The sequence below is a fragment of the Meleagris gallopavo genome, chromosome 6, assembly GCF_905368555.1.
Source record: "Meleagris gallopavo chromosome 6, MGAL_WU_HG_1.1, whole genome shotgun sequence".
Lineage (NCBI taxonomy): Eukaryota > Metazoa > Chordata > Aves > Galliformes > Phasianidae > Meleagris > Meleagris gallopavo.
The window spans coordinates 21,985,450-22,007,891 of NC_139409.1; the positions used below are offsets into that span (position 1 = coordinate 21,985,450).

At 37.3% G+C, this 22,442-nt stretch overlaps 1 long non-coding RNA gene across 1 annotated transcript in view; it reads left to right on the forward strand.

Annotated features, from left to right (window-relative positions):
- Nucleotides 1–569: 569 nt before the first annotated feature.
- Nucleotides 570–22,442, forward strand: part of LOC146544100 (uncharacterized) — a 47,489-nt gene continuing 25,616 nt past the window's right edge. The window contains exons 1-2 of the long non-coding RNA XR_014884089.1: nt 570–905; nt 4,369–4,491. This is a non-coding gene — a long non-coding RNA (uncharacterized LOC146544100). The remainder of the gene's footprint in view (nt 906–4,368; nt 4,492–22,442) is intronic.

Below are 22,442 nucleotides of genomic sequence, written 5' to 3' on the forward strand. Positions count from 1 at the left end.
AAAAAGCAACTTGTCAAAAGCAAAATAATTTGTTACTTTGATTGCTGTAGTAACTAATGGCCTCAACTGTATCTCCAAGTTAAATCAAAATGGCAGCACCTCACTCAGTAGGACTGCAGCTCATTCTACCATGTAGTGCATATTTGGGTCCCTACTTACATTTTCTATCTGAAGAAAATATTACTGTTTACTGTTAATTTTTTACTCTCAGAATGTTCTAAAATTGAGCTATTATTAAAGATTGTGAGATGAGATTGGCCTGAACTGCAAAATGTGTTTCTGCACTCCAATTTTGGATGGATATCATGCATTCTGGCTCTCTTATCTGACATGAGTGAATTGGTTTTTCAAAGCAGGAAGAGATGAGGAGAGCATGGGAGCCAATAACATAAAATGTTGACAGTTCTGGAGATTTTATTAGGAGTCTTAAAATGCTTGATATTTTTCTTAAAGCTTCATCTATGGAAAGAAATTATTAATGGCAGCCTGAGGTCCCATTTTAGGAAAAAAATGTAGACTTCATGATTGCAATCGCTGGCATGACTCTGAAAACTCAAGCACAGAAAGCAAATAAATAACATCAAAATATGTCATTTTGAAGCAAGAAGATTTTAAGGCTTTCTGCTCTGTCCAGATGAATGGTTCTTGCTCTCTTTGGTGCCAGTAGCATCTAACAAGGCAGAACTGTACCGTGGGTTGGAGATGGAGAGAGAAATGGGAAAGGGTGACAGTACTTTGGTATTGCTGTATTTCCCACCTGGAGAGCACTTTCATATTTTGCTTTTTCTTTACAGCAGTAAGGGCTAGAAACTAAAGCACCAGAAAGCTCAGTGCCTGAGGAAGGCAACAAGCCTGCATGTATTCCCTGGGAAGTCTCCCTGTCAGCTGGAGGTGGAGGAGGCAGGGTAAGTCTTTTAATATGCAGTAAATAGGCAAAGTCACTGTTTACAGTCAAAAGCTTCTTTTTAAGATTTCATGAGTTGTTTATTTAAAGACAAGCAAACAAATTCAGGTCGCCTCTTTATCCTGCTTAATTTAGGAAGGCAACTCTTCAAGCAGATTTTCCTCCTGCTTTCTTCCTGCTGGAATCACCATCCTCTTGTGCACTGAATCAGGAAAAATGAGAAAATGGGAAAGCTCAGACTTGGTTCATTTAAATTTTAGATGAATCTGTTCTGGCAGGGTATCCCATAGTGCTTCCCAAAACCACACACCAGCAAGACAGATATCTCATCTTAAAATTATTCTTTTCACTTACAGAAACAAGTTAAAAGCTCATCACAGTTGTGTACAACTTGTGTGTTGTGTACAAGTTCTCTTTCTTCTTTTTTCTCAACATTGATGACCATGTATTGTCAAGCTTACTCAAAGGAGCAACGATCATGATGACTTACTCATCTCCCCTGTTAGCTGTATAATGTAGATTATCTGCATATGTTGCTATGTCCACAGTGAAAAACTTACATTACAGACAAGCAAGAGTAGTACCTCCTTGATGTAAGCAGCTTATGGTATAAACTGAGTGTATACAGACTCCACAAGCATAGCAACAGGCTGAAAGGAAATTTGAGAGGCGAGTAGCAAGAGAAAATATTGTTCCTGGAAAGCCTGTTTCACAAACAGAGCAAACAATGTATTTCTCTGATTCCTCACAAATCTTCTAGGTCAACTCTGAAACTGACGAGGCTGTGGATGAAATAAGTGAACAAGAACACATGAAAATTATGGTTGGTATCTGACATTTCAAGGAAATAAATCCAGTAGACTTTTGGCCAGGTGCAATTTACTGTTTAAACACCTCTTCTAACTCACATAGCTAAATTAAGCTGAAACAGCCTTGTATCACTGCTGATTTGGTGAATCAGTCTGGCTTCAGAAGCACAAATACATATTTCTTTGTCTCAGACCTCCAAAATAATGTTTATATGTTTAATACTTCTAAAGCCTGAGCTCATTTAGCTCCTTCCTGGAGGGCAGGGAGAGCAGGCAGGGACAACAGGGGACAAGCAGGTGGGGTGCAGCCATCATGTGAATATACGTAGGCGCAGCAGTGTAGCTGCACCTACATGTCAAGTTACTCTGATGCTTGTCTTTCTCTGCTAAATAGTGTACTTTGCCTGTAATTAACAGCTAGAGCTGCATGATCTCTGTGTAGCAACACTAGCAGATCAATGTTTGCTCTGGGTTTGACTATGCCTAGAGGCAGGGCAGAAATGCACGGGAGTGGTGGGAGGAAAAACTCCTTAAATCTGCTTGTGCATGCTATGGATCTGAGTGTGTCTGGAAAAATCTTTGCAGTATAGTATAGCACTTGGAGAAAACGGCCAGTGGTAAATTATCGGGCATGAGAGAGGATGGAGACCTAAAAGGGGATGAAGAAGCACCAACACCTCCTACATCAAAGCACAAGAATGTACAGTTAACTTAAAAATTACACAAACCTGTTTCCACGTAAATAATGATGTAAAGTAATAGAAGAACTGGAATTATTGAACCCCTGAATAAAAACAGACCACCTGCAGAAAAGTCTTAAAGACCAAAATGAATATCCATGTTCACTTCAGTTAATAGTTGTTTTCCAGAACCTGAACTTCACTACCTTCAGAGCAACTCACACTCTTCAAGTATCTGCAGCTGATGGATGCAGTTTTACAGCTGCTTGCAACAGCTGTGAAAATATCTGTATCTCTCATCTGTTTTAGTGCAAAGTTTGCTTTTACAGCCTGAATCTCTGCATTTGGTGCTAAAAACAGAGAGGGACAACACACAATTAAATTCTGCTGGCTTGATAACATTAGAAGAAATCTCTGATGATGTCTTCAATCACTTCAGCCACACCTACAAGTGTGTCTGTCTGTTCTTCTTCCCTCGTCAGTGCACTTACCCAGACCATGGGGAACCAAGATGCAGGTTCTCTTCTGAACAGATTTAAACTACATTGCAAGAGATTTATATAAGATATCTATCAAAGTAGAACTGGAATACAAGCCTCCAAAAGCCAAGACCTACTTGTGAAGCTCTATGGGCTTTCTAAACTTGTGCTTGTATTCTGGTCCAATGCAAAGGTATCTGTCCTCACAAAAATGTCAGCAGGAGATATGGATAACACAGACTTGGTGACGTACATGTTAGGGTTCAAACAGAAGAAGAATCCAAAACTCAGGTTTTCCAACTCTCCACAAACCACTGAATGGTTAGATTAGGTGCCCAGCATGATATCTAATCCCATTGTGGATGTAGTCTTTTAAGGTAGTTCTTTGGTCTGCTAAAACAGCACCAGCTGTGATCTATACTAGTCTCAGCATTTTAATGACTTTTGGCTAAACCTTCATAGCTAATAGTTAAATTGCCAAATGCTCCATAAAACAAATATGCAAACAATTTGCTAGTTAATCATCTATCATAAATGGATGTACGCAGCTGCTGAGATATATAATTGCTGTTTCATCAGGGTTGGTACGTTATTTACATAATTCGCTTACTGATTTTAACATAGATATTTTTTTTTCCTGAGAAAGCAAGAAATGCTAACATAATGTCTCATTAAATGCAGCATGTTAAAGAGACAGTTCTGGTCACAGCTGGTGGATAACAATAGTGATTTCCTTTGATGTATTTTAAAAAATAATTGAAAGTTGTATATCTGCATATTTATGTATATTCATGTATATGCATGCATTGTTATAGACTTATACAAAATATTTGTACGTAGAATAGGCATATGAATATATGTGTTAACATATTCAAATTAAGATATGTTAAAAATGCAGAAAATAGGCCTTTTATGCAAGTAAGAAAGATAAAACATGAGCAATAAAATATAAATCAGCATTTTTTCTTTGATTCTGTGCAGTATTTTTGATTAAACAGAATATCAGCTGAAGATGGAATCCAAACCATACAAATTAATATATTTTCAGGAAAAGCATATTAAGTGTGAGTTCATTTTGTTTGGTTTTGTTTTCAGAAAAAAAGAAATAATTAAAAATGAAAGAATACACCTTGCTAGTGTTTTCTAAGTGAAAGTATTAGGAAAAAGTGATTAGTAGTTTTCTAATTTTGTATCTTTTTTTCTTTGTTAGGCTCTGGGAGAGCTTATGAAATAACTCGACACCTAAAAAACTGCAGTGCTAAAATGAAAGTTACTACGGTTGTAGAAATAGCACTAGCAATGAGAGAACTTTCCATGCTTTGACCTATTCTTTTATCTGAATGCAAGCCCATACATAGTGATTGGATATTAACAGTAATGATCTCTCAGAAGCTGACTATGCGGTTAGAAAACAGCACATGGTTTCTAAGGTCTTGTTGTTTGTTTGTAAGTTTGGTATATCTACATTTGCTTTCTTTTCATGCTCTGCTTTCCAGATTAGGTCTGAGAGCTAGGAACAGGTTCTAGAAGACTCTTCATTACTCTGAGAACTACATTCCTGCCTTTGGGAAAATATCTAAGTGCTTTCCATTGTAAATTGTGCAATTAGGACTGACTTGGTAAGTTCCAGCTTTTATGTGGGTCTAGACTTTGGGAATATTTACAAGGAAAATGTTTACATGCCTCTAATGTCTACATGTCTCACTGGCATTTCTTCCTGATTCATCTCCCTCTGTAATAAAAAAAAATATGTATTAAATAAGCTTCAGAAAAATGAAGGAAAAATAAGAAAAGTGTGTTTTGTTTTATTTTACCAAACGGTAGAGCCAATAACTATGTGCTTTTTAATTCCCCTACCAAAACCTTTTAATCTTCATCAGAAAAAGCTGTTTTTCAAATGGATGGTGAGAGCACTCTGCAGTTCTCAACTGCTCTTTGCTTCTTACATAGAAAACTTAATTTCAGCTGAAGCTGGTTTCTGTACATTTAGCAAAGGTGGATGGAGATCATCAGCATTTCAGTGGCTTTCAGTCATTATAGCCTGAGCTAAATTCAAAAAGTGATTGAATAGGAGGTAAATGGTTCTGCTCCATACTCTGATATTTTCTTATACCTAATTTTAACATTCTGATCTCTGAATTATGTGCCTATAAAGTCAAGCATTCAACATGAAGAAAACAATGCCAAATTTTGCTCCATTTGACTTTAATCTGACCTCTGAAAGTATTCCCCATGACAGTCTTCAGCTCTGTGATTCTTCTTTTCTCTTTCTTCCTTTGAGCGCCACAGCTGTGCTTATTTTCTGCTGTTCTTGTTTCAGGTCTCAAGTATCTGTAATCCTGAAAACTTGGTGGTGTTGCCACCTCTCTTAGTTGATCTCACCAAAACCTCATGTCTCCCAACTGAATATGGAGATCATTTTACATGACAGTTAACATTATGAAATAGTTTTATATATGAAAAAGCAGTTTCCTATGACTCCTATTGTAATGGAAAGCATTTGTGATTCATGCCAGTACTGAGGTGGAATATGAGAACAACAGACTAAAGCCATCCTCCAGCCCCTTGCATAACCCAGAACATATTTTCCATGTCTGGATGAAGCAGCCCTATACAACACTGTACATTCACCACATTTAATGTTTTAAGTATTGGCCATTCTCTGCTCTGAATGAGAGGCAAGGTGCCCAGGGAAAAATGAGCATGTAGTCACTTCTTTTGGAGCCATAACATACTACATGAGTGCTACAAGGCCAAAGGCATGTATATTTCACAATCTGTGTCTGGTATGTCCCTTCTCTTTGGTGCTTGACTATGCAATCTTAGTGTTCTTTTAACAGTAGTCTAATTTCTTCAGTTTCCCTTTTTAAATAACGCAAAGCTGAAAATGGGCAAGTCACTGTCATGAGAATAGTCTCTCCTGACTATCTCAGGAGGGATAAAAGCTCCAGGTCTCTGGCAGTGGGTGACTTGATGCAATCGATGGCAATAGCGAACAGTTTGAGCCATCCCCTGAAAGGACTACCACTCTGGTTTTATCAGTGATTTCACAGGTATTTGCCGATAGCAGACTGTTGAGCCTCAGGTCTCAGGTACTGTGCTGGGAAAAGTGTCTTACAGACTAGCACTCCCCTTTCATCCTTCCCCCCCTGCTTATCTATGGTACTTTTGCTGCCGTCTCCTGCCACTTGTCTTCTTCCTCTTCTGCTTCTGCCTCTCATTAGCCAGAAGTGATAGAGCCATCAGCTGGAGTCACGGAAAGGACTTCTTTATCCAGTGTGCTCTCACATGCTGGGGCTTTAAAGTTGCAGAGCTGGCAGTCAGAGCAGTTTGCACTGCTGAGCCTCCCAGTCCCTATCTGAACTAGTTCCTCTTGGGCCCATATAGGAATGCCAAGTTGATTTGTTCACCTCAAACCTCATTCTTGAAGCCAAGAGAATTACTTTTGCTAGAAGGTACTCTTAGAAAATCAACCAGTGCTAGACATCCAGCATGATTTCTTCAATGCTTAGAGATTATTAAAAAGTAATTTAAGCAGCTGCAAATCAGATCTTCTGTCATCTGCAACAAAAAATTTAAGAGAGTGAGAGCTTATCTCTCCTGATCTGTCCAAACTACCAAGCTCCAGGAATGGAGTGACCAAATATTGCAGAGCAAGTCCTCAATATGCATTCATGGATGTGATCTATAGATCCTGCAGACAAAATGTTTTAATTTTTATTTTACGTCTTGAGACAATCATTTGATTCCTTTCAGTTTGTCAAGCAGTAGTATGGACTTGAACAGTATAGTCCTACCTCTTTTATTTTTTTATTAAGCCAGTGGGTCAAGCTCTATCATTTAATGCACTAACCACCAAGTCCCACTAATGTCAGCTTTCCTTCGGAGGATGAAATAATATGATTTAGTCCCAGAAAGCAGACCTCAAAGTCAGAGGCTTTATAAGCATGCCTCTTAGACCAAAGGCTTTAGCAGGTGGATTCTAAGGATTTTATTATGAGGAGCTTGACATGGAGTGGAAACTCTGAGCCATGAGGACTTGCCCTTTCTCTCAGCCAGATGCTGAGCTACAGGTCCTTCGACTGTGTTCCAGCTGATATTGACAGCTGTTCACCTGTTCACAGGCTATAAAACTTTCCAGCAAATGACTTTTAGAGTAAGTATTATTTTTCTAGAATTAAACTGTGAGTGAGGTATGTAATAATAAGAAAAGCATATTCAGAATAAAACAAATTTAGATACCTATGGAGTATTTAAGTGTCTTATATAGGCTAATGATTGAAATGTCTACTTTATAATCAAAACTGCACTGCATTTTTGCACACTCGGCTGTCAACTAAATGAATGAAGAATATTTTCAAAAGAAAAATGCAGTGGGCTACTGACCATTTATATACTCTACAAATTTTAAAGATATATTCCTGATAGTTTATGTGGGCTGATTTTACATGAAATGCCTTTAAGAACAACAAAGCAGTTATTTATTATTGTATACTCTTGTGTTAATAAAAATAACTCTCTTAAAAAAGTGAAAAATCCTAATACTTATTAGTACCATGGCCACATGTAATAGTCAATGGGAATTTTGTGAGTCCTAATTGTGGTTAATACTAAAAGATTTCACTTTCCTCTCTCCCAGATTCTTTTTTATTTTTTCATTTTTAACGTAATGTCAGAGGTCTATGGACCAGCCTCACCCAACTCACACTCCTGCACTAAGTTGGTAGAGGTTGGAATGGCCTTGGCCTGCTGTGGAGGTTCCCCACCATAGTCTAAATCAGCAGCACAGCAAAATGCCTCATCATACTCTGTCATCTTCCCCAGTCACGAATGAGCTGGAGGCCACACTGCAACGGGATACAGGTCAGGACCAACTAGGTGAACTTCAGTATCATGTGTGGGACTTCCTGCTCCCTTTTGCATCTGATCAAGTCTCCATCCTCTCTACTACCCATGACTGCAGGCCTGCTTTCATGTATTTTAACCAATTCTAAGCCCTGTATGAAACATGATGGTACTGATTCCTGGATCACTCAGTCACAAACTGTCATTTAAAGACCATAGCCTCTTTGATTAACTGTTCTGGATATCAGCACCACTGGGCTACAGTTGCAGTGCTGTGCTGTAGCTTGTGGCTGAAGCCATGCAGATATCTGTCTGGACTCCTCTATCTCAAAGAGAATAGGAGGGACTGAGGTGCCTCATGGAGGAATAAAGATGTATGCAAAGCCATTGCTAAAGTAACTGTTGAGAAAGGTTGTATTGCACTGTCTTCCTTTCCCATAGCCAACACTGCTCCACCTTGACATGAGTATTCATGTTGGTGGCCAGTCCTCATCCACTGGAGGTCCTCCATTATTCACCTGCCTGCGTGTCAGCCTGTAAGTCACTAGCAGACTGGCCAGGCTAAAGGCCCCTAGCTACTGGCTGCAAGCTGCAGGACTGCGTACATGTACATGTTTTCAGAAAGCAGGCACTCTTCGGGAGCTGTCCTGCTTCCAAGATTTCACTTTATTACTGTTGTTTACATTCTTGTGCAGATAGTGTTTATGTGAATGTAGAAAAAGTAATGAAGACTGGTTTTGCTAAAATCATACACCAACAGGGTGAGGAGAGAATTCCAGAAGTATTCCAGTCACCTCTTCATCTTCCTCATCCTCCAGAGCGTACTAAGAGCGTGTGTTATCCCTGGTACTGGAGCCTTTGTGAGTCATTCCCTGCAAACCTAGTGTTTCATTATTATTATTAGAAAATGTTTTCCATCAGCAGGAGTGACATTTGTGCTGATCAGAAGGGGGCCATTTTTCTTGCAGCCATATCTCCAGCAGCACAATCCTTTTACTCTGCCTGGCAGTCATTCTGTAAGCCCCAAAATGTGCTGCCCTGAGTGAGGTGACCCACAGAACATCCCTCCTAAGCAGCTTGTTGGTGTCCTCCTCCTACCACTGCAGTGACTGCAGCTTTCTGTGAAGCTGCCCAGATCACAGAAGCAGTCCTGGCCTTGCTGAACAGTCATGGCCTCACTCATGTCAGCACTGTCTCTGCTGGCTTGTTACCAACTAGCATGAGGTGGATTACAGTATAGTATGAAGCCTTCCGACTTTGGAACCCAACAGGCTAAAGGGAAAGAAAAGCAAGGGGAGAAAAATCTGATACTCTGGTATCAGCTCACTCATCCTCTGTCACAGTGTAATATTAAAATACTACTGCATCTGCAAGTGGGACAGCAGTACAACCTCTTGCACAGAATCCACACTGTCTCCTTCTTCCCTTGCACATTCCTATGTGCACAAGTAAGCCAAGCCTACATGCTCCCTCCAGGGTCGTGCTCAGATCACTTTGGTTCTGCAGTGTCAGAGCTGGTGCTACAGATACTTTACTGGATTAAAAATACTTCCTGTTGTTGCTATTCCTTCTATATACGCCCTGGTTAGAATTTCAATCAGCAGTACTGAAATGCTTCCCAGGAGGTTTCCAGTAACAAACTGATGTCTTTCCAAAACTTCATTGCCAGGAAGAGTCAGATGAGGTTTCAGCCAATATCTGTGTTTACAGATTCTGGAGTGAGCTGAACGGAATTTGTCAAGCAGAGCCGTCTTAGGTTCACTGCAACACGTCTGTACAAAACCACTTTTAGCTCTCCTGCACTCATGACTTCTTCTGTCTTGTCAGTCATTATGGCACACCTCTCACGTTGGAAGGGCTGACAGAAAAACTGCCTTTCATCATGTGAGATAGTTTCATTATTATGGAGAATTACAGAAACAAAAGATACTGGGTGTGACTCGCTCACTGAGATGTAAACATCTAAAATAGGTCAGAGCTAGATCCACACGAACACCCCGGGCTGCCTTCCTGGCAGATGGCACTGGCCTCAGCCTGGCATCATTCTCAGCAGGACCCAGCGGGGCCACCTTTCTCCAGTGGGCACTGAGGCCTGGTGGGAGCCTCAGGGGGGCCAGGTAGATGGAGCCTGAAAAGCAGAATTTCTGGAAGTGGTCCTCTGGTAAAGAGAGGAACAAAAATAAGTCACCAGGAAGCAATCACTAGTGATTCTTTGGGGATTTGTTTTCTCTCATACTCCCCTCCCTTTTCTCTGTTCTTAGCTATCTAGCTACAAAAAGAGGAGTAGTTGTGTGCCTGCAGCCATCACTTTTCTTATCTGTATCATCTCACTGAAGTGTACAATTAACTTCTGTTTCAAAAATGCCCACTGATTATAATTTTCCCATTGTGAATGAAGAACTGCAAAACATTTGTTGATTCTTACACAGGCGTACATAGGCAATGAGCATTCACTCATATTTAACACATTATTTTCCCAGTTAGTGGCAGAGAAAGATGACTGTTAAACTGTTTAACTGTTTCTGATATTACAAATAAAGATTTAGAAGCTCTATGAGCACTAAAACTATCTAACATTTGCATCTCAAGTCACTTTTCTTGATTTTCTTGATTCATTTTCATCAGCTTTCAGGCCAAGAACAGAGAGTGTGAGGGATTTTAATCTACTGGATCATTGTGTTGAAATTCTTCATGTATGAAACCTGAAAATAAAGCAAATGATAAATCCAGTAGGTGATGATATAGATAATGAAGACATAATGTTTTCCAAACAAATGAGGTTTCCATTTTTCACTTTGTATTTGCTCCTGTCATTGAAGATGGGTTAAAATAAAAATAGGTTTACTAAAGGTTGATCATGCTGAAATAACATGATAAGTTTCCTTGTCAAGGTAAGAGGTTTACATTAAAAAGAAAAAAATAATCAACTAAATAATTACCGTAGAATTCATCTATCTGGTATTCAAGAGGCATTTCACGTTATGTCACGTGAAAAACAATTGGTTATGACAAAGAGCATAGAGATAACAAATGAATTTTAAAATAATGAGATGGCTCAAAGAGAGATGGCAGAGGGTCCTGCTGCAAGGAGAAGTACCAATCAATAGCTGCCAAGGATGCCTCTCAAAGTTTAGTTTCAGGACTGATCTTGCTTAATGTTTTCATCAGCCATTTTGACACACAAAATAGAATGGGTTGATGAGTGATACAGGATGAGAAGAGCACAGGTCTGAGAAGCAGGAAATGAATGCTGTCATGAAGACAGGCCTGAATAAATTCAATCGTACAAATGAAAAGTTGTGTCTGATATAATACAGACTCCTGCTGTAGGCTAGAATTACTCAGTTCAGCAGAGCATCCTTTAAAGCTGTTGACTGTTTTTTAGTGCCCCTTTTGTGTTCCAGTGGTCAGGCACCACTTTCCCTTTTTGTTTGACTGGCAGCTAGTTGATTTGAAGCAGTAGGTATCGTTTGGACAGTGTGGGATGGTGGGCAGTGTGGCCTGGGTGCGTGTGTAGTGACAGCATGAAAATTATTATGTTAATGTAAAATGTTAGATGGAAAAATAAATTCCAGAAACTCATATCAAGGGCCTCCTAGAGATCCTCATTCTGTTAAATGTCATGACACATGCCAGTTGTTGGACTTGTGCCTCCTTCCATGAAGTGGAAACTTTCCAGGTTCAGTTTGGAGTTTGCTGTCACTTTTAACACAACTCATAAGACAACTCCAATCTTCATGCTGGAGCTCATCCTTGAGAGTCTTTTACATTTTTTTCAGGTACAGTCATCCAGATTAGGAAAGAAACAAGACCACAGTAGTGAAGCAAACCATCACACAGCCCAATTGCAAGTTTCTGTGAGTACTGGACAGATAGTTTGCAATGACTTCATAGAATCTATTTATTTTCACAAAGACCCTCAAAATTTCATGGTAATAGAAAAAGAAGTAACTATTGTGAGTTGTTGACATGCAATTTCTTTACAGACCTAAAATCTGATATATCTTATTTAATAAACTCTTCTACAAAAGTAGTCTTAAAATATTATAAGAAAAATTAAGATGAAACAAACAGAAAGATTCCAAAGTCTTTCTAAGAATTACACGTGAAACAGTTTTACACTACTGGTGGCACGTTTTGTCTTTAAGATGTACAGGAGACTACTGAGAGGTATTTTTTAATCCCACTTTGTTTCATCATGTCTTTTTACAGTTTCCATTTTATATTTAGTTTCATAATCCAAACAATTCTGAATTATTTGTACAACAATAAAATATAGAGTTTTGCTAACTTAAACAAAATGTTCAGCAATCACAGCCCTACATATACATTTTACATTCTTCTGTCTATTTTTAATGGCAGTATCTAAAATGAAAAGAGAAGTACATTTTCAGAAAAGTATCTTTAGTGGGCTTTGAAACAGCAAAAAGTTGAATGCATATTTTCTTAGTTTACACAAAATGAAATCAATAAGGGATCGCATGTATTCTTTAAGAAAATTTCTTTTGCATTTGCTAATATAGGAATATATTCAGACAATGAGCTGTAATTGCAGTCTCTCAGCTGCTCTGGCTTTTCCAGCAGCTATTGAGGGCAGGTCTCTCCCATAATGGCTTTGTGAGGACAGCTAGAGCCAGACAGTGGGGAAAAGATTCTGGGAAAAGCCTTCCATATGAAGTACTCTGCCCTTTGAAGATCACTGTTCTGAGCCAAGGACTAAGAGCTATGAGCATCAGCTAGGAGACTTTCAAAAGTCTCGTGAGCATTTTGGCTGGCTGTCCAAACTGAGGTTAAGTGTTGCCCATGCAGTATTATTCACCTAAAGATTTCAAAATACATCCCAACTGTAACACAAATGTTTTCCTTCTTCTCTCATTCATATTTGCGCCAAAAAATTACATAAACAAAAGTAAAAAATGGAGATCCAGACATACTCAAGCTCACATACAGTGCTTGAGTGGCAGAGACAATCCTGTTGTCTCAAGAATTAGTTCTACTAGTCCTCTGTAGACTATTTCACCGTGCTGATTTCCCTCCAGTCATGAGGTACAATGACAATGCTAGATAACAGCTATAACAGGGAATCTGTGGTGTTGGTGAATTCAAAACACCAATTCAAATCCTTAACCATTGAAATCATGGAAGGAATCACTTGTCATTTTGCCTTTCCATTCTTAAACTGAGTTTAAATGACTCAGATGTTTTACTTCATCAAATACTTCACCCCTTTCCCCCCCAAAAGTGCTATGTGTGATGAGCAAAAGCAATTAATAAATTATTCAGCTCAATCCCATGATTTTGTGCATTAATACATGAAGCCTCTGACCCCCTACAACAAGAATTTTTTAGTGATTAAAGAGACATTCTGGCATAAGTAGGTCAAGCATAGAGCTCTGGAGCTTCCTTCACCATCTGAATCTGAGTTTGCAGCCTTTCTCTCCTTAATTATAAAATCCCAGAAATTGAGGGAAATACAGAAAAATCTGAAACCCTATAAATAACACATAGCAATGCTTGGCTTCTTTGGGGTTTCTCAGGTGTTGTCATGTTCTGAACTGTGCAGCCAGCATTCTTCATACATTAATAATCAAGAGAAGAGACATTAAAGAATAGGAAATATGTGAATAATACAAGAGACAAGGGAAATATAATGAAAGCAAGTGTCCTTCACCTGACATTGGGCATAATCATTCTGTCCCTGTGCAAATAAATCTCAGGCTTCAAGTTTGGTAATGAGGCAGTAACTTGCTTGTAAGTGCAACTGAAGGCAGATAAAGACAGCTGTACTTCCAGATAGCTGTAATTCTCTATTACTCATACTGCAGAATTGAGTCCTTCAAGATAATAGCCAAAAATTAAATAAGCCTTTTAACTGCACTGGGTTAAGTGGGGTCCATGGCATTCTCCGGCATTAGGAAAAGCTGCATTAAAAGCAGCTTCAGAAAATTTATCTTTCATAAGCTTGCAAGCAGACATCTGATCAAACTGAACAAGGGCAGACATGCCAAGGTGACAGAGGAGCCAGTAGCTCTCCCATGTTGGGGATTGGTGGGCAGAGCCAGGCACTCTGGGCAGGCGCAGCTATAACCTCCCCGTGCATCTCACCCTGTCCCACATCTGCTGGAGGTGGCAGACAGTATACTAAATGCATCAGCACTGCTGTGCCTATGGCTCATGCACATGTTTTGCCCTCGAATTAGGCAAGTGGGATCCAGAAGATATTCACCTTCCTGTCTTGCTCCTAGTCCGTCTCTGCTTCTACTTAAGTGCTCAGCTCTTGGCTCCAGAAGTACCAGAGCTAATACTTATATCACAGGATGACTGTCAGGGTTGAGAACCTGCAGATAATTTTTAAATTCAAGTACCATTTGTTATGTATTGTTATTTAATTAGTCAGAGTAAAATGCGTGAGGAAGTGGTCAGGTGAAGAATACAGCTTCCCCGTGCCAAATGTAGTCCTTTGAAAACTGCAGTTCCAAATCACTGCTGTTTTGTGATCGAAACTCTTCAGGGGCAGAGCTTATAACCCTGAACTACCCAAACTCATTTTTTTACATTTAGATAGCTTTGATGATAAACTCAATCTAATCTGACTTTGGACAACTAATAACACCTCATTAAAAAAAAAACAAACAACCTCTATTCTCAGCATAATGTACAGCCATGGAAGATCATCCTCCCAAATATTTAACTGATTGAATGATGGAATGATTGGTCTTTTCACATAGAGACAATGCTTAATATAGACTTACATGGCTGTTAAACTTCCAAGGTCTTGTGAGACGAGTAGCATCCCACAGTGGTAAGCTGAGAACTTCAAGGGATAAAATCTCACAGATTCTGTGCTATTAAATTGTCCGTGAAACTCATTTGCACCCTTATGGCCAAATATTCTGATAGGTGCCATACTTGTAAACAAAGTTTAAAAGTAGTAGACAATACTTACAAACAAAGTACCATATCAATAACAGAGTAACAGTTAACAAAGTTGTATTTATGAGAGGGGAAAACAGAAATTCTTCCTGTATATTCTGTAACCCAAGTTTAAGAAAACACACATTCCATTCTAGATCCATGTTCAGAAATTCTCTCTTGGTTGAAACTGGCAAATCGTTTTGACCCATACTTAGTTCTGCTGATGTTCAATTAGAAGCAGTGATTAAGTCTCAGAAAAAGAAAAAAATCTTTTAAATTACAATAAATGAGTCCAGGGAGAGAATGTGAATTTAGCCATAGAGAGAAAAAATATATATATAAATTTAAATAAAATGCTGAATTATAAAATAAGTATTCCACTTGATCTCAACAAAACCACAGTCTTTACTAGGAGTGACCTTCTCGGAAAACTGATACCACTTATTTAGAAATAGATTTGAGCTGCAGAATTTGAATGAAGTAGTTTTTGGGCAGCACTGTTCATTACAATGCACATCAAGGTTTTGGTTTGACCAACTATAGAAACAGAGTCCAGTGACAACATGCAAGTATCTACTTGCATGCTAAATATGGGTTTATAGAAGTAAATGACAGATTACATATAAACACTCAGCTATACTAATCCAGTGAAAAGCATTCGTGCCATATTTTGCTGGCGTGTTTTCAAAATCCAGCTGAAAATATGATCCATTATTTTCTCTAGCCTCAAATAACATGAAAACAAAATAACCTACCATCTCTCTATTTGAGTTAAGCAATATATCTTTATATATCTTTGTCTTATTAAAAAGATATGCTCTATGTTTTTTGAATGATGTGCAGTGACTAGATTTTGAAAGATGATTGGAAGGCTTTGGCAGTGCCAAGTGGAGACCATGAAAGGCTCAAAGTAGTACATTTAGATCACCATTCTGAAATCTCATGTGGATAGTTGAGAACTCAGCTTTTTTATATTTTGTAATTTTTTCCTTCCTACTCAGGTCAAGCAGAAAGTTAAATAGAATCAAATGTCAAATTTAGATTTACAGAATACTTTGCCTTTTTTGCCTTTTTTTTTTCCCACTTACAAAAGTGTACACAGTGTACACATAGTACTTCTGTGTATGGCTAAGAGATTTATTATTGTAACAGTTTGCTTTCTTCTCTAGCTTCATGTTATGCCTTGGAACTGCTTATATGCTTCTTTTGTGATACATATTCCTAAAAATCTGAAGAAAAAATATGACTGTTTGTAAGCTCTCATAGGAGTAAGCCATTAATAAAATGTCTGTGGATTTCCATCCAATGCATTGTCCATTAGCTCATCAGCTAATTGTAAACCGTGTAATGGTTTACAATATGTAGATATGGGAGTTTCCTGCATAACAAAAGAAGATCTCTAATTTACGTGCATGGAGAACTGTTTAATTTTCTATTATAAAAGAAGCTCTGTGTATGACCTCGCATCTTAAAGCATTTGATCTTTAGCAGCTGCTGAAAATAGATTCTATACAAAGCATGAACTCAGCAATATGAGCATTTACGATTATACATCTTTGCTTTCATGCTTGATGCAGTAAATCAGTTCTTATTTGTGTGTGCACCAGCTTTCCAAATCTTGTGTTACATGAACCAGGATGGTACTATTTCCTCTTTTTTTCCATATGAACATGGTTTGAGATGTGCTCATTATGTGTTTTTATTCTCCCTTGTAATAGGACTGTATTAATACTAATCATTGAGTTAATGAGAACAGGTGGCCCTTCTGTTCGCTCTGTTATCCCACTCCATCGATCCCTTTCTTTGAGTGAGATCTGCTACTTTTTTTTTTTTCATGAATTATGTGCTGCTTTTCAACTCAATTAATACACAGTATCAAAAGAGGTTTTTCAGGTGTTGCTACCTGAAGCTCCTATTCTCAATGGAAACAATTTAATACAATGCTTCTTCTGTACATTGCACAACCTAGTTAGTAGCTAAAATAGGTATGGCAGAGTATCTAAAACTGCGGTGTATCATATTATAGAAATAAGATCTATAGGTGGCTTCCAACAAGATCTATGGATCATAGGTTTACAAGAGCATTTGTGTCCTTGTATGCACTAATGCTCCAGCAATCAGATGGGGGATGCGTTCGTGGAAATGTGATAGTTTTCATTATTTTTCAGTCTTGTTTCTCTAAACAGAGGAATTATAGACAGCTGCATGAATTATTATCAAGGAGAATACAGAAAACAAGTATATTTTTACTGCATATTTACTTGAAAAGCTCAAGGAGTGGTTAGAAAGAGGTAGCATTAGAACAGGGTGCAGAAATCTGCAAAATAAGATAAAGTCTCGTATAGATGATGCAAAAGAGCTAGAAAGCAAATAACAGGAACATCTGACTTTTTTTCAGTGACTGTTCCGCTGTAGGACAGTGGGTTTTAAAGAATGTACTCAGAATCCTGAAGCTTATCTAAGAGTATAAATAGTTTTATAGGAGAAGGAGAGATAGCAGCATGAAGGCAGAAGAATAAGGTAGAAGTCTTGGATAATAATAAGAAGCAGTACTAGCAGCAGCCTACTTGGCTTATATTTTGGCCAAGTGTATGTTAGTCTTCATTTGCTAATACTTCCTATGCAGTGAGTATAGGACAAGATTTTTTTCTTCTACCTGAAGAGTCAGCAATAGTTTTGATACATATGGCATTCATAAGCAATATTTTCTTTCTCCAGTTATCCCTGCTATCTTAATAGTTAAACGTTAAAAGGAAATTTTCCACATGATTTTTAACCCTTGATTTTGGCTTCTATTAAGCAAGTCTTATTTTTAATCCTTTCCACTGAAAATTACTGTCTAACTTACTTGACTAAGCTAACTTCTTCTTCAGTATAAATCATTATGTTGATGATCTGAAAAAAGAAACAGTCTACTCATAAAATAATGAGTTTCAAAATGAGGAGAATACAGAAATGCAGATTTCAAGTTCCAAGTAAAAACCAAAGTAAAAACTTCAGTGTCTGAGTAGATGAAGTTATTAGCTGACCTCCACTTTTTTCTCTTCAATTGCTTCATATCCGGGTTCAGTTGTCCCTGAGCTATCCGAACTAAAATGAGAGCAACAAGTTTTTTTAAAATGAACTACTACATGAAATTTTAGAAGTAATAAGCAGAAAGTCATATAGCCAATGAAGCATGCAGTGGCAAAAGTCTAAACCATTACAGCTTTCAACCAATTTTTTGCAAAGCTCAGGTAAGCATAGATTGCACACTATCAGGATATAAAAGGTGTTCACTGTGTTTGTGCATTTCTTCTGGTTTAGAAATGTAGAGCAGCCCTAGAATTCTTTCATACCAACATTGCTATCACTTTTTACCAATTTTGAAGAAAGACATGGCCCAAGAATATGTGGAGGACATAGCTTTTTCTTCTGATTTACCCTTGTTCAAAGCATTATGGGAAACGTAAAACAATGTGTAGACATTGCAAGGGTGAATGAGCACAGTGCCAGGAATGTCACAAGTATACAGTAAATGATCTCTTTCCAAGGAAGTCACTGACACTTTCTTGTAGCAGACTCATACATATCTTTTCCGAATATAATTCACTCTATAAAGATTTGTCCCTTTGTCTCCCAAATCTCCATCTATCAGATCATGTTTAACATTTTCTGTTATTCCAGGGCTGCAAAATGTTCGGTTTCAGATTTATGTGGGATGTTCAGGCCCTAATTGAATAAAGTAACAATTGAAAATGAGAGATAAATATTTAAACAAACAAAAACAGATAAAATTGTCTCAGATCATTTACACTGTAAATATTAATAAGTGTGACATAAACTACATTTAACATCTGATTACAGTTCACTAACTGCCTGGTCTATATTAGAAGACTGAATGTGTCATGCAGGGACTTAATTGGCACTATTAGATTTTGTACTGATCTTTGATATTAGTCATATTTTTTGAACTTTTGATCATTTTTGGACATACATAAACACAGGAAGATCCAGTCATCTCCTTTAGGTCATTCCTGATTTTACCCCAAAATTTTGAGCTCTGATTAATTATAGTTGCTCGTATAATCTTCAGTTTGGAAAACTTCAGAATTTTTTTTTTAAATAAAATTGTTTTAAAGAACAATTCCAGGCATTTTAGCTGAAATCTTGGGATAATGTGTAAATTTACAGAAAAAGCCTCAAATTTTTAAAAAATATTTCAGAATTTAGAGTAATTGCTTACTATATCCATGCAGGTATTATAGTACCATAAAAATAGAGTATAATTCTTAACATTCTGAGGATAAAATCCTTCAAGCCTGATGGCAAGTCGTTTAACATTTTCCAGTGCTAAACTAAGAAACCATGTTTAAATATTATTTCTAAAATATGTAAACAATAGATATCCTTTCCTGCTTGTCCTAAGATACATATGAGAGGGTAGAATGAAATACAATGGCAGAAGATCTAATTAACTAGGCTCTTTACCATTGTGGACAATATGACCGAGTTATATAAATAAAATGACTCACTGTAGAAAGGTCTAATTTTCTAAACCAACACAAATTCCCACTGTTTTAGCTAAAACTGATGTTTTTTTTTTTAAATATCGTTCTATCATGTCTATGTTGGTTAGAGTCAGACCATTTTATTGATATTTTTAAACTCAGGTGTGTACACTTTCACTTAACGTCTAATGTTAATTGACATCTTATATTTGAAAATGATGCTCTTGATATAAGACGTCATAGGTCATGTGTAGTGTTTTCAGATAATTAAAACCAGCTAGGTCACAGTTACCGATCTTTAAAGCAGGTAGGTCACTGGGTATTCAAAGTAAGCTCATCCTCACCCTAAAATAAGGATGTGAAAGCTACATCATTTGCTATCTACCTATCTATATGTATGTGTATATATGTATACTTAAGCATATAGTGAAGCAGAATACAGAGTACGGGAACACACACCACCAAATAAAACAAGGACTAAATGACCCAAAAGGATTACATTCTGTTTTCTCATCAGTATTTGATGTGTTTTATTCCATAAAATTGTTTTTAAATTATTTTCTTCATTTCCCTTACTTTACTGTAACCAAATAAAAAATATGTCACAAATAAAAAATGTGTTTAATAAATGCAAGAAAGGTATTATGTAGTATAACAGAAGTAAGAATTACTACTCTTTTATACCTTGTTTTACCCTCATTTTTGCTTGTTGAAAGTATAAGAAGGAGAAACAAATATGTCTCTTCCACTCAAGATATGTAGCAAAAAAAAAAAGGAAATAACTTCAATTGACATCAGTGCTAAGTTCCCATGAGGGAACAATATTTTTATTTCCATTAATTGTGATATGCAAAAGGTGTATAAAAATCAAACTTAATTGATAATGATACCACATACCTCAGAGCACCCTCATTTTTCTAACATCTTCTATTTTGTGTTTCTTGAAACATCATTACTCCAACTTAATTAGAAGTTCAAGGATAAATGTTTTGAAAAAAAATATATCAAAAGAAATGCATAAGATTTCTTAAGGAAATCAATGTTACACTGTGGTTGGTAATACTTAAAGTTCCACTCCTTTGTTTTGGCCCTAGGAATATACAAATAAAGAATTGGTCTGCTCCCCAGCTTGCTGCCTAACTCTGTTGGTCCTACCCCTGTATAGGTGGTGTTTGATATTTGCAGCTTCACCAAGGAGTGGGTATATGTGCAATTCTAGGAGTACTAATGCAAAATTTTGGGTACTAGAAAGCAAAATATCTTAATTCCATGTCCAGTTGAAGGTAATTAAAAGGAATTGATCTGAATAATAAAGGGACCCATGTTCTGTTCTGAATTATACCAGTTCATGCCCAGTGATACAGGTATATATATGGAACTCACCCAGAGAAGGAATGTGACAAAGAATGAACAATCTGGTTTGTGTTTGGAGGACTTCTGCCCAATATTCTGGCTGTTTTACAGCCATTAGTGGAGAAATCATTCATTTATTGTGTCCATTGAACAATGGCTTTTATTCTGATAAAAACTGTTAATTTTACTAATCTGTGTCTGGCTCGGTTAATGAAATGTGGAATATGTGCTGAAGAGGAAAATAAGTCAACAAAACTCATTGCATCAAACATATACTACTATGTGGGTGTTTTTTCCTAAAATGCTAAGAGGTGAAAAGCTAATACTTTTATACAGCTTGCCATTCAGTCATCTGAGCAATTACTTGCTTAAAGCAAATGACGTCTAGATACTGGAGAAAGATAAAGTTGAAAGACTATTCATTAAAAATATTTTCCTTCTCAATAAATGATTTGGTTTTTGAAGTAAATTGAACATAAAGAGTAGAAAGGAAGAAGAAAAATTTGAAATTTTATCATACCATTTTAAGTTTGCTTATGTCACACAGAAAGTAAATGGCGATAGAGTATAAAGGAATCTAATCCATAAAGGAAGAGAAAAAGGTTAAAGAAGTCAACAGTAATTAAATGGTGATTGAAGCTGAAAGAAAATTGATCTGTGTTAGCTGAAGGCCATTCTTGCCTTTTGGGATGTTATGCATCGGTGAAGAGGGGAAATAAAGGTTTTTCTTGTTTTGATATGGAAATGCATGTCACATCTTCTTAGCCTATGGTGCTGTGACTCAAGACTACACTGAGTTTCTGGTACACTGATTCTAGTGTCCTATGCATGCTTGTGGGTACTGTGTAAAGATAAGATGCTCTAACAAAGCTTGGCAAGGTCAAAAGGCATGGGAGCTTCAACGGTTTGCCTGCTGTTTTGTCTTCGGGCAAAGAAAGAAAAGCAACCTAAAGCAAATGAATCTAAATAGGGGTAGCACTGACACATCCATGTAAAAGATCTGCAATATCCATGACTCAGGGATGCAGTGATATTCTCACAACACATCTGAAGTTTGACTCTTCGGGGGGGATACTCTTATTGCTACCATGAATCAATATGAAAGGAACATTATGTAGAGAAGTTTAATAAATGCCAGCAGCACTGAGAAGCACCTTATAGTTTTGGTTTACTGCTTCAGATGTTGATTATCTTTCTGTCAGAGCATGAAGAAATGAAAACCTGAATCTAAACCTGTAACTCTGCTCTAGTTACATATTCTCCATAGCAAATGAATTACCAAATGCCACTGTATATAGTAGTTTCTAGGCCAGGCAGAATCCCACTTCACAGAAGTCTTCTGTTCTTGCAAAGATCAGTGCCTCTTCCATTCCCCAGGGCCTTATAAAACAGAATACATTTCCCTGTTGTGAGATATGGAGTGTGTGCTGTAGGCAAGGACCAGACCTTGTGGATGATTGCTTGTGGAAGAAACGTTGGACCATGGTAGAGGGTTACAAAACCAGCAATATTTACTGATCAGAGAACAAATCCTTCCATCATCATTTAGTTGCAATTTCTGTTTATGTCACTGGGAGTACTAAACGTGTTATGAGTCAGTACAGTATGATTTGGTCGTAGTTGTATAAAGTTGTGAAATTAAGTGAATTTAAATAGAAAATCAAGTCATTTGCCTTACCTAAAGAGTAACAGACAGCTACTAGATGTTCTGGACTACAATTTTTATGAGTTTTTTTGTTTGTAGAGAGAGCTGTAGATACTTACCATTAATAACATTTATGTTAAAGAAAGATATAAATTCTTCCTCTAGTTAAGAAATAGGAGAAGTAACAAATAAAGCACAACAACTCTTTTCCTTGCAAAATTATATCAGAAATCTTTCTATTCTATCGTGGATATGTCACCAGCTGCCTGCCATTATCTTGCTTAAGTTTGTCAAGTGTAATGATGATAAAAATCACTTGGTG